This window comes from Dendrobates tinctorius, unplaced genomic scaffold, assembly GCF_039654945.1.
Source record: "Dendrobates tinctorius isolate UK_male_01 unplaced genomic scaffold, ASM3965494v1 ptg000038l, whole genome shotgun sequence".
Lineage (NCBI taxonomy): Eukaryota > Metazoa > Chordata > Amphibia > Anura > Dendrobatidae > Dendrobates > Dendrobates tinctorius.
Window position 1 is genome coordinate 659,537 of NW_027361706.1, and position 10,498 is coordinate 670,034.

General features: G+C 45.3%; 1 long non-coding RNA gene across 1 annotated transcript; it reads right to left on the reverse strand.

Moving 5' to 3' along the window:
* Nucleotides 1-7,682: 7,682 nt before the first annotated feature.
* LOC141088334 (uncharacterized) lies at nucleotides 7,683-9,556 on the reverse strand. The gene is made up of 3 exons (XR_012231907.1): nucleotides 9,328-9,556; nucleotides 8,708-8,828; nucleotides 7,683-7,797 (listed from the first exon to the last, which is right to left on the reverse strand). It is a non-coding gene; the product is annotated as an uncharacterized lncRNA (long non-coding RNA).
* Nucleotides 9,557-10,498: the final 942 nt, after the last annotated feature.

Consider the following 10,498-nt stretch of genomic DNA (forward strand, 5'->3'; position numbering starts at 1 on the left):
GGTATATGGGCATGGGACTATGAGATGGAGGATGTGTGATGGGTAAATGGGCACGGGACTATGGGATGGAGGATGTGTGATGGGTATAGGGGCACGGGACTATGGCATGGAGGATATGTATGACGGGTATATGGGCACGGGACTATGGGATGGAGGATGTGTGATGGGTATATGGGCACGGGACTATGGGTTGGAGGATGTGTAATGGGTATATGGGCACGGGACTATGGGATGGAGGATATGTATGACGGGAATATGGGCAAGGGACTATGAGATGGAGGATGTGTGATGGGTAAATGGGCACGGGACTATGGGATGGAGGATGTGTGATGGGTATATGGGCACGGGACTATGGGATGGAGGATATGTATGACGGGTATATGGGCACGGGACTATGAGATGGAGGATGTGTGATGGGTATATGGGCACGGGACTATGGGTTGGAGGATGTGTGATGGGTATATGGGCACGGGAGTATGGGATGGAGGATATGTATGACGGGTATATGGGCACGGGACTATGGGATGGAGGATGTGTGATGGGTATATGGGCACTGGACTATGGGATGGAGGATATGTATGATGAGTATATGGGCACGGAACTATGGGATGGAGGATGTGTGATGTGTATATGGGCACTGGACTATGGGATGGAGGATATGTATGACGAGTATATGGGCACGGAACTATGGGATGGAGGATATGTATGACGGGTATATGGGCACGGAACTATGGGATGGAGGATGTGTGATGGGTATATGGGCACTGGACTATGGGATGGAGGATATGTATGACGGGTATATGGGCACGGGACTATGAGATGAAGGATGTGTGATGGGTATATGGGCACTGGACTATGGGATGGAGAATATGTATGACAGGTATATGGGCACGGAACTATGGGATGGAGGATGTGTGATGGGTATATGGGCACGGGACTATGGGATGGCGGATAATTATAATTTGTTATAACTAACCACAGTTAGTAACTATGCCCGGGCAGCGCCGAGCTCTCCAGCTAGTTGTCACATAATAAGGCAATTGTTTTTGCATTGGGTCCTACTATATATCAAGCAATTGCATTGTGAGCAATTCCCTGGCAATCTTTCTTTTTTTCCCCTCAGTTCTCATCAGTTGTGTCAACCGCCTGCTGTACGACATGCACAAGGGGTGTAAAAAAGTCAAGTCGTAAGGGTACGTAAAATTCAGGCTCCTAAACTGGGCTACAAGATGTGGAATGGGAAAGTGCTTATAATGCAATAGCTTCACTGCTTGTACAGCATGCAGTTATATGACACACCCAACTCTGCTATATCTGTGCATAACCACATCACTATTATCAGCTCTGAGCTGATGCTGCAGAACCTCTTGGCAGGGATCACACATACAGAGGGCATGCAGCCTGGTGAAGCAGTTTTTTCCATTAATAATAAAAAAAGAAAAAAAAAAAACTTCATGAGTTTTCTACTAGTTGCACATACTAATAGGATTAGCAGGGCTGCCCTGCTCTCCCCCCATGCCTGGGGCACAGATCCCTGCAGCAGAGCTTCCTGGCACTCTATAGCCCCTCACCCACACAGTGCCCCCAGCACAGCAGGGGGGCAGCTTACCTGCAGGGCAGGAGTGGGCATCAGCCTGGCAGAGGACTTGGTTCCCAGGCTGTACAGCTCCTGTCCTGGGCACATTCAGCATGAGTGAGAGCATGGAGCAAACCCTGCCCTGGATCCAGTGTATACACATCAGACTGGGCTGGCCTACAGCAATCCCAGCCACCCCCATAACTGGAGGAAGGAGGAGACCTCCAGCACTGCTGCACCATCCACAGCCAGGGAGACTGGGCGGAAATGAGTTCTCCCACAGAGGAGAGGAATTGCTGCGGCTGCTACCGCGCCGCCCCCACACACGTGCCGCCTGGGGCGGACCACCCCCCCTGCCCCCCCCACGCTACGCCACTGACCGCGATGCTTGATCAAGTATTGAGCAGTGGCAAGCAGGCTTGCTCATCACTTCTAGATACACCTCTGGCTCATACTGTATATAGGGGGCTATGTGTGGTCTCATACTATATACAAAGTGCTATGTGAGGGCTCATATTGAATATAGAGAGGCTATGTGGGGGATCATACTATATATAGAGGCTATGTGGGGGCTCATACTATATATAGAGTGGCTATGTGTGGTCTCATACTATATACAAAGTGCTATGTGAGGGCTCATATTGAATATAGAGAGGCTATGTGGTGGCTCATACTATATATAGAGGCTATGTGGGGGCTCATACTATATATAGAGTGGCTATGTGGGGGCTCATACTATATAGAGGCTATGTGGGGGCTCATACTATATATAGAGTGGCTATGTGGTGGCTCATACTATATATAGAGAGGCTATGTGAGGGCTCATATTGAATATAGAGAGGCTATGTGGTGGCTCATACTATATATAGAGTGGCTATGTGTGGTCTCATACTATATACAAAGGGCTATGTGAGGGCTCATACTATATATAGAGAGGCTATGTGAGGGCTCATATTGAATATAGAGAGGCTATGTGAGGACTCATATTGAATATAGAGAGGCTATGTGGTGGCTCATACTATATGTAGAGGCTATGTGGGGGCTCATACTATATATAGAGGCTATGTGGGGGCTCATACTATATAAAGAGTGGCTATGTGGGGGCTCATACTATATATAGAGGCTATGTGGGGGCTCATACTATATATAGAGTGGCTATGTGGTGGCTCATACTATATGTAGAGGCTATGTGGGGCTAATACTATATATAGAGGCTATGTGGGGGCTCATACTATATATAGAGTGGCTATGTGGGGGCTCATACTATATATAGAGGCTATGTGGGGGCTCATACTATATATAGAGTGGCTATTTGGGGGCTCATACTATATATAGAGGCTATGTGGGGGCTCATACTATATATAGAGTGGCTATGTGTGGTCTCATACTATATACAAAGGGCTATGTGAGGGCTCATACTATATATAGAGAGGCTATGTGAGGGCTCATATTGAATATAGAGAGGCTATGTGAGGGCTCATATTTAATATAGAGAGGCTATTTGGGGGCTCATACTATATACAGAGTGGCTATGTGGAGGCTCATACTATATACAGAGGCTATGTGGGGGCTCATACTATATATAGAGAGGCTACGTGGGTTCTGACAACGTATATAGAGGGGCTATGTGAGGAATCATACTGTATGTAGGAAGCTAAGTGTGAGCTCTTACAGTATAAAGAGGTATAGAGGAGAGCTGTATATGGGCTCATATGGTATGTATGGGGTGTCAGCATATTTAATTCTGCTCAATATTAAGTTATAAAGTTATTATTACTATAAAATAATAATTGTAATTAATATGTTACAGTCTACCATGTAGCCCCTTGGGATAAGTAATAGCCCAACCCTGGTATATAGTAACATTATCCTACAGTAGCATGTCCACCTCCCCATCCAACCATCCATATAATCTAATCTTCTATAATACTGGGATATATGAGTTATTATTATTGATTTATCACTGTTCAAATCAGTAGGAACTACTCTGGAATTACAGTGTATGGTAACATTGTGCCATTTTATAAAAGTTTTAAGAAGCCAAGGTGGATAATTAGAGTCCATTTCATGTATATGGTAATGAATTGGTTGTATGGCCTGCTCTGGTCTCTTTAAACAGCTGCTGCTCCTGCTGATGATGTCACGGAATGTTGAGGTTTCTGGCTCTGCCCCCTTGCATTATGACATCACACACAAATATTGTGTAAAGAGCTGCAGAGCCAACATTCCATCTGACAGTTGCAGACGGTGGAGAGAGATAAGTCGGCGCTATGTCATCTCTTGTTGTGTCCTTCATTTTCTTCTATCATCTATTTCTCATTTATTTTTTATTCATTAAGGAGTCTTTATTCTCTATAATACAAGCAGGTCCAAAATAAATAGTGAACCCCTCATATTAGGAGATGTCCAAATTTTACAGCCTTTCTTCCAACAGTAAAGAGATACATAGGATGTGACGGGATTTATCTTCAAGTACAGAAATGACAATGATTTACCGATTATCCATCACATTTTACTGGTTTCTGACTTTCTTGCTCATCAGGTCCATAGATTAGTTATAATTAAGAGAATCCCCTCAGCCATAACTGGAACATGACGACTTCTTGATTTTTAGGCCATGTATTGTTATAGAATCATCCAAATCTGGGAGATTAAAGTTACATCCTGTAAATGGAACACATGTAACATGAAGATAATTATGTAATTGTCGGATGTTATAGAGACACATAGTAAAATACAGTCCAGGTCAAAAATATAAATCCAACCAATATTGGGAAATCCTTGTACAACACCGATGTATATACATATTAGCTCCATATGTAGTAAAACTATTCAAATATTCCCCCCACATTGGTAGGATTCATATAGTTTGATCTCTAATATATTGGACAATGCACTTCAGTGGAAGTGAGGTTGTTGGATCCGCACCCACTAGCTGCTACTTGCGATGTCACGGAATGTGGTAATTGTTGGCTCTGCCCACATTAGCTGTTCCTTGTTATGTCTTAGAGCAGCGTTCCCCAGCTCCAGTCCTCAAGAGCCACCAAGGATTCATGTTTTCAGGCTTTCCTTAGTATGGCCTACGTGATAATTGCAGTACCTGCACAGGCAAAAATTCCATCACCTGGGCAATACAAATGAAATCCTGAAAACATGAACCGTTGGTGGCTCTTGAGGACTGGAGTTGGGGAACACTGTCTTAGAGTGATGGGATAGTTGATCCACCCCAAATAGCTGCGTCATATGATGTCACGGAAGATTATGGTTATTGGCTTCATCCACATTAGCTCTTATTTTTCATTTCACGGAATGTTTTGGTTGTTAGCTTTGCCCCCATAAGACACTACTTGTGATGTCACTAAAAGTTTTGGTTGTTGGTTTCACCCCCATTACCTTCTACTAGTGATGTCACTGAATGAATAAAAGTAATAGAAATGTTAAGCTAGTCCTACCTGTATGCCTCAAATTAATGGTCTTGTTGTGGATAAATTTTACATTCTGTCTTCATACTAATGATCACCCCAAAGACTTATAATAACGCACAATTTCATCTGCTTTTTAGGTGGAAATTGGTCACCTTACCTCTTGTCCTGTCTGCAGTTGTACAAGTTGCACCAACATGTCCGCCCCTGTCCACCCCTGAATGGAGAGATAGTAAGGATGACACTACAGCTACAGAGGTGACCGTATGATAGCCTAGCTTGACAATCCATTTCTCACGAAGACCCTTTCAGCTTTTCAGACATGGGTGGAGCACATGATCTCTGAAAATAGGGTCCCACAGCTGCACCCCAACAGTTTGAGCATCACTCTTAGAAGAGTACATACCCTCAGAGCAGAAGGCGGAGAATCGCCCCTCACTGTGTCACTGAGGAGGATAGCATTCGCTAGGGATTACTCCGGAGTGGTGGTTGTGGTGGGATGCAGGTCTGGACAGCTGTCGTCATCCTAGTAGCTAGATAAAAATTTAAATATGTCTGTTTATGCTTTAAATAGAATCTGTCATCCCCCCGTGAGACGTCTATGGCCTATTAATATGGGCATACAGGTAATATAAATGTTAAGATACTCCTACCTGTATGCCTCATATTAATGGTCTTGTTGAGAAAAAATTTTAGATTCTGTCTTAATGCTAATGATCAGCCCAATGACTCATCATAACGCACAGCTTCATCAACTTTGGAAGTGGAAATTGGTACCCTTACCTCTTGGCCCGTGTGCAGTTGCTCAAGTTGTACCAACAACATGTCCACCCCTGTCCACCCCTGAATGGAACCATAGGAAGGATGACACTACAGCTACAGAGGTGACCGTCTGATATCCTAGCTCGACTACCCACCTCTCCTGAAGACCCTTTCAGCTTTTGAGACTTGGGTGGAGGACATCATCTCTGAAAATAGGGTCCCATAGCTGCACCCCAACAGTTTGAGCATTACTCTTAGAAGAGTACATACCCTCAGAGCAGAAGGGGGCGCGTAGCCATTCACTTTGTCACTGAGGAGGATAGCATTTGCCAGGGATTACTCCGGAGTGGTGGTTGTGGTGGGATGCAGGTCTGGACAGCTGTTGTCATCCTATTAGATAAATAAGAATTTATATATGTATGTTTTATGCTTTAAACTGAATGTTTCCCTCCCCACCCGAGACGTATATGACTTATTAATATGGGCATACAGGTAATAGAAATGTTAAGCTAGTCCTACCTGCATACCTCATATGAATGGTCTTGTGGATAAATTTTATATTCTGTCTTTATGCTAATGATCACCCCAATAACTCATCATAACGCACAGCTTCATCTGCTTTGGAGGTGGAAATTGGTCCTCTTACCTCTTGGCCCGTGTGCAGTTGCATCAACAACATGTCTGCCCTTGTTCACACCTGAATGGAACCATAGGAAGGATGACACTACAGCTACAGAGGTGACCGTCTGATAGCCTAGCTCGACTACCCACCTCTCCTGAAGACCCTTTCAGCTTTTGAGACTTGGGTGGAGGACATCATCTCTGAAAATAGGGTCCCACAGCTGCACCCCAACAGTTTGAGCATCACTCTTAGATGAGTACATACCCTCAGAGCAGAAGGGGGCGCGTAGCCAGTCACTGTGTTACTGAGGAGGATAGCATTCGCCAGGGATTACTCCGGAGTGGTTGTTGTGGTGGGATGCAGGTCTGGACAGCTGTCGTCATCCAATTAGATAGATAAGAATTTATATATGTCTGTTTATGCTTTAAATAGAATCTGTCACCCCCCCCCACGAGACGTATAAGGCCTATTAATATGAGCATACAGGTAATAGAAATGTTAAGCTAGTCCTACCTGTATGCCTCATATTAATGGTCTTGTTGTGGATAAATTTTAGATTCTGTCTTTATGCTAATGATCAGCCCAATGACTCATCATAACGCACAGCTTCATCAGCTTTGGAAGTGGAAATTGGAACCCTTAACTCTTGGCCCGTGTGCAGTTGCACAAGTTGTACCAAAACATGTTCGCCCCTGTCCACCCCTGAATGGAACCATAGGAAGGATGACACTACAGCTACAGAGGTGACCGTCTGATAGCCTAGCTCGACTACCCACCTCTCCTGAAGACCCTTTCAGCTTTTGAGACTTGGGTGGAGGACATCATCTCTGAAAATAAGGTCCCACAGCTGCACCCCAACAGTTTGAGCATCACTCTTAGATGAGTACATACCCTCAGAGCAGAAGGGGGTGCGTAGCCATTTACTGTCTCACTGAGGAGGATAGCATTCGCCAGGGATTACTCCGGAGTGGTTGTTGTGGTGGGATGCAGGTCTGGACAGCTGTCGTCATCCTATTAGATAGATAGATAAGGATTAATATATGTACCTCATCGCCCGTGTGCAGTTGCACAAGTTGTACCAACAACATGTCCGCCTCTGTCCACCCCTGAATGGAACCATAGGAAGGATGACACTACAGCTACAGAGGTGACCGTCTGATAGCCTAGCTCGACTACCCACCTCTCCTGAAGACCCTTTCAGCTTTTGAGACTTGGGTGGAGGACATCATCTCTGAAAATAGGGTACCACAGCTGCACCCCAACAGTTTGAGCATCACTCTTAGATGAGTACATACCCTCAGAGCAGAAGGGGGCGCGTAGCCATTTACTGTCTCACTGAGGAGGATAGCATTCGCCAGGGATTACTCCGGAGTGGTTGTTGTGGTGGGATGCAGATCTGGACAGCTGTCGTCATCCTATTAGATAGATAGATAAGGATTAATATATGTACCTCATCGCCCGTGTGCAGTTGCACAAGTTGTACCAACAACATGTCTGCCCTTTTTCACCCCTGAATGGAATCATAGGAAGGATGACACTACAGCTACAGAGGTGACCGTCTGATAGCCTAGCTCGACTACCCACCTCTCCTGAAGACCCTTTCAGCTTTTGAGACTTGGGTGGAGGACATCATCTCTGAAAATAGGGTCCCACAGCTGCACCCCAACAGTTTGAGCATCACTCTTTGATGAGTACATACCCTCAGAGCAGAAGGGGGCGCGTAGCCATTTACTGTCTCACTGAGGAGGATAGCATTCGCCAGGGATTACTCCGGAGTGGTTGTTGTGGTGGGATGCAGGTCTGGACAGCTGTCGTCATCCAATTAGTTAGATAACAATTTATATATGTCTGTTTATGCTTTAAATAGAATCTGTCACCCCCCCGCGAGACGTATATGGCCTATTAATATGAGCATACAGGTAATAGAAATGTTAAGCTAGTCCTACCTGAATGCCTCATATTAATGGTCTTATTGTGGATAAATTTTAGATTCTGTCTTTATGCTAATGATCAGCCCAATGACTCATCATAACGCACAGCTTCATCAGCTTTGGAAGTGGAAATTGGTACCCTTAACTCTTGGCCCGTGTGCAGTTGCACAAATTGTACCAGCAACATGTCCGCCCCTGTTCACCCCTGAATGGAATCATAGGAAGGATGACACTACAGCTACAGAGGTGACCGTCTGATCGCCTAGCTCGACTACCCAACTCTCCTGAAGACCCTTTCAGCTTTTGAGACTTGGGTGGAGGACATCATCTCTGAAAATAGGGTCCCACAGCTGCACCCCAACAGTTTGAGCATCACTCTTAGATGAGTACATACCCTCAGAGCAGAAGGGGGAGTGTAGCCTCTCACTGTGTCACTGAGGAGGATAGCATTCGCCAGGGATTACTCCGGAGTGGTGGTTGTGGTGGGATGCAGGTCTTGGACAGCTCTTGTCATCCTATTAGATAGATAAGAATTTATATATGTATGTTTTATGCTTTAAACTGAATCTTTCCCTCCCCACCCGAGACGTATGTGACTTATTAATATGGGCATACAGGTAATAGAAATGATAAGCTAGTCCTACCTGTATGCCTCATATTAATGGTCTTGTTGTGGATAAATTTTATATTCTGTCTTTATGCAAATGATTACCCCAATGACTCATCATAACGCATAGTATCATCTGCTTTGGAGGTGGAAATTGGTCCTCTTACCTCTTGGCCCGTGTGCAGTTGCATCAACAACATGTCTGCCCTTGTTCACCCCTGAATGGAACCATAGGAAGGATGACACTACAGCTACAGAGGTGACTGTCTGATAGCCTAGCTCGACTACCCACCTCTCCTGAAGACCCTTTCAGCTTTTGACACTTGGGTGGAGGACATCATCTCTGAAAATAGGGTCCCACAACTGCACCCCAACAGTTTGAGCATCACTCTTAAAAGAGTACATACCCTCAGAGCAGAAGGGGGCGCGTATCCATTTACGGTGTCACTGAGGAGGATAGCATTCGCCAGGGATTACTCCGGAGTGGTTGTTGTGGTGGGATGCAGGTCTGGACAGCTGTCGTCATCCTATTAGACAGATAGATAAGGATTAATATATGTACCTCATCGCACGTGTGCAGTTGCACAAGTTGTAAAAACAACATGTCCACCCCTTTCCACCCCTGAATGGAACCATAGGAAGGATGACACTACAGCTACAGAGGTGACCGTCTGATAGCCTAGGTCGACTACCCACCTCTCCTGAAGACCCTTTCAACTTTTGAGACTTGGGTGGAGGACATCATCTCTGAAAATAGGGTCCCACAGCTGCACCCCAACAGTTTGAGCATCACTCTTAGATGAGTACATACCCTCAGAGCAGAAGGGGGCGCGTAGCCTCTCACTGTGTCACTGAGGAGGATAGCATTCGCCAGGGATTACTCCGGAGTGGTGGTTGTGGTGGGATGCAGGTCTGGACAGCTGTTGTCATCCGATTAGATAGATAAGAATTTATATATGTATGTTTTATGCTTTAAACTGAATCTTTCCCTCCCCACCCGAGACGTATGTGACTTATTAATATGGGCATACAGGTAATAGAAATGATAAGCTAGTCCTACCTGTATGCCTCATATTAATGGTCTTGCTGTGGATAAATTTTAGATTCTGTCTTTATGCTAATGATCAGCCCAATGACTCATCATAACGCACAGCTTCATCAGCTTTGGAAGTGGAAATTGGTACCCTTAACTCTTGGCCCGTGTGCAGTTGCACAAGTTGTACCAAAACATGTCCGCCCCTGTCCACCCCTGAATGGAACCATAGGAAGGATGACACTACAGCTACAGAGGTGACCGTCTGATAGCCTAGCTCGACTACCCACCTCTCCTGAAGACCCTTTCAGCTTTTGAGACTTGGGTGGAGGACATCATCTCCGAAAATAGGGTCCCACAGCTGCACCCCAACAGTTTTAGCATCAGTCTTAGATGAGTACATACCCTCAGAGCAGAAGGGGGCGCGTAGCCAGTCACTGTGTTACTAAGGAGGATAGCATTCGCCAGGGATTACTCCGGAGTGGTTGTTGTGGTGGGATGCAGGTCTGGACAGCTGTCGTCATCCAATTAGATAGATAAGAATT